This window comes from Apodemus sylvaticus, unplaced genomic scaffold (assembly GCF_947179515.1).
Source record: "Apodemus sylvaticus unplaced genomic scaffold, mApoSyl1.1 scaffold_55, whole genome shotgun sequence".
In the NCBI taxonomy this organism is placed as follows: domain Eukaryota; kingdom Metazoa; phylum Chordata; class Mammalia; order Rodentia; family Muridae; genus Apodemus; species Apodemus sylvaticus.
In genome coordinates, this window is record NW_026263312.1 from 213396 (window position 1) to 216678 (window position 3283).

Sequence of the window (3283 nt, forward strand, 5' to 3'; positions counted from 1 at the left end):
TTCCAATACGTACATATTTGTCTTTACTCTGCTACACTGTATTTCCTTATAACGTGGTATTCTTACATATTCTTTCGAGAGAAAACTCTCCTGTGCCTTCTCTTTTGAGGCTACACGCTTAGACATACACGCAACACCAAAGCTTTTCGAGTTACAACGTGTTGTTTAGGAAAAACAAGATAATTTCGCAAGATGCGGGATTTCCTTAAAACGTGGTTTTCTGACCAATATTGATGTAAGAAAATTCTGCTGTGGGTTCTCTTTTGAGGCTACACATTTAGACGTACACGCCACACCAAATCTTTTCGAGTTACAACGTGTTGTTTAGTAGATACAGACTAATTTTGTACGATGCGTTATTTCTTCTCGTAAAGTGTTGCCTATACGAATGTATTTGTCTTTACTCTGCAACACTGTATTTCCTTAAAACGTGGTATTCTTACATATTCTTTTGAGAAAAAACTCTCCTGTGCCTTCTCTCTTGAGGCTACACGCTTAGACATACAGGCAACACCAAAGCTTTTCGAGTTACAACGTGTTGTTTAGGAAAAACAAGATAATTTCGCAAGATGCGGGATTTCCTTAAAACGTGGTTTTCTGAAAAATTTTGACCAAAGAAAATTCTCCTGTTGGTTCTCTTTTGAGGCTACACGTTTAGACGTACACGCCACACCAAATCCTTTTCAGTTACAACGTGTTGTTTAGGAGATACAGACTAATTTTGTACGATGCCTTATTTTTTCTCGTAAGGTGTTGCCAATACGTACATATTTGTCTTTACTCTGCAACTCTGTATTACCTTAAAACGTGGTATTCTTACATATTCTTTCGAGAGAAAACTCTGCTGTGCCTTCTCTTTTGAGGCTACACGTTTAGACGTACACGACACACAAAATATTTCGAGTTACAACATGTTGTTTAGGAGATAAAAGCTAATTTTGTACGATGCTTTATTTCTTCTCATAAAGTGTTTCCTATACATAAGTATTTGTATTTACACTGCAACACTGTATTTCCTTATAACGTGGTATTCTTACATATTCTTTCGAGAGAAAACTCTGCTGTGCCTTCTCTTTTGAGGCTACACGCTTAGACATACACGCAACACCAAAGCTTTTCGAGTTACGACATGTTGTTTAGGAAAAACAAGATAATTTCGCACGATGTGGGACTTCCTTGAAACGTGGTTTTCTGACAAATATTGACGAACGAAAATTATCCTGTGGGTTCTCTTTTGAGGCTACATGTTTACACGTACACGCCACACCAAATATTTTCGAGTTACAACGTGTTGTTTAGGAGATACAAGCTAATTTTGTACGATGCGTTATTTCTTCTCGTAAAGTGTTTCCAATACGTATGTATTTGTCTTTACTCTGCAACACTGTATTTCCTTATAACGTGGTATTCTTACATATTCTTTCGAGAGAAACTCTCCTGTGCCTTCTCTTTTGAGGCCACACGTTTAGACATACACGCAACACCAAAGCTTTTCGAGTTACAACGTGTTGTTTAGGGTTCTCTTTTGAGGCTACACAAAGAAATAATGCATCGTTCAAAATTAGCTTGGAAACACTTTATGAGAAAAATTAACGCATTGTAAAAAATTAGCTTGTCTCTCCTAAACAACACGTTGTAACTCGTGTAGCCTCAAAAGAGAACCCACAGGAGAATTTTCTCTCAAAAGAAGATGTAAGAATACCACGTTGTAAGGAAATACAGTGTTGTAGACTAAAGACAAATACGTACATACTGGAAACACTTTTAGAGATGAAATAACGCATCGTTCAAAATTAGCTTGTATCTCCTTAACAACACGTTGTCACTCGAAATGATTTGGTGTGGGGTGTACGACTAAACCTGTAGCCTCAAAAGAGAACCCAGAGGAGATTTTTCTTCTTTCAAAATTTTTCAGAAATCACGTTTTTAGGAAATCCCGCATTGTGCGAAATTATCTTGTTTTTCCTAAACAACATGTTGTAACTCGAAAAGCTTTGGTGTTACTTGTATATCTAAGCGTGTAGCGTCAAAAGAGAATGCACAGGAGAGTTTTCTCTCAAAAGAATATGTAAGAATACCACGTTATAAGGAAATACAGTGTTGCAGAATAAAGACAAATACGTACGTATTGGAAACACTTTATGAGAAGAAATAACGCATCGTACAAAATTAGCTTGTATCTCCTAAACAACACGTTGTAACTCGAAAAGAGTTGGTGTGGCATGTACGTCTAAATGTGTAGCCTCAAAAGAGAACCCACAGGAGAATTTTCTTTCGTCAAAATATGTCAGAAAACCACGTTTTATGGTAATCCCGCATCGTGCGAAATTATCTTGTTTTTCCTAAACAACACGTTGTAACATGAAAAGCTTTGCTGTTGCGTGTATGTCTAAGCCTGTATCCTCAAAAGCGAATGCACAGGAGTGTTTTCTCTTGAAATAAGATGTAAGAATACCACGTTCGAAGGAAATACAGTGTTGCAGACTAAAGACAAATAGGTACTTATTGGAAACACTTTTAGAGATGAAATAACGCATCGTTCAAAGTTAGATTGTATCTCCTAAACAACACGTTGTAACTTGAAACTGTTTGGTGTGGTGTTTACATCTAAATGCGTAGCCTCAAAAGAGAACCCACAGGAGAATTTTCTTTCGTCAAAATTTTTCAGAAATCACGTTTTTAGGAAATCCCGCATTGTGCGAAATTATCTTGTTTTTCGTAAACAACACGTTGTAACTCGAAAAGCTTTGGTGTTACGTGTATGTCTAAGCATGTAGCCTCAAAAGAGAACGCACAGGAGAGTTTTCTCCCGAAAGAATATGTAAGAATACCACGTTATAAGGAAATACGGTGTTGCAGAGTAAAGACAAATTCTTACATATTGGAAACACTTAACGAGAAGAAATAACACATGGTACAAAATTAGCTTGTATCTCCTAAACAACACGTTGTAACTCGAAAAGATTTGCTGTGGTGTTTACATCTAAACGTGTAGCCTCAAAAGAGAACCCACTGGAGAATTTTCTCTCGTCAAAATTTTTTCAGAAAACCACGTTTTAAGGAAGTCCTGCATCATGCGAAATCATCTTGTTTTCCTAAACAACACGTTGTAACTCGAAAAGCTTTGTTGTTGCGTGTATGTCTAAGCGTGTAGCCTCAAAAGAGAATGCACAGTAGAGTATTCTCTCGAAAGAATATGTAAGAATACCACGTTATAAGGAAATACAGTATTGCAGAGTAAAGACAGATACTTACTTATTGGAAACACTTTACGAGAAGGAAT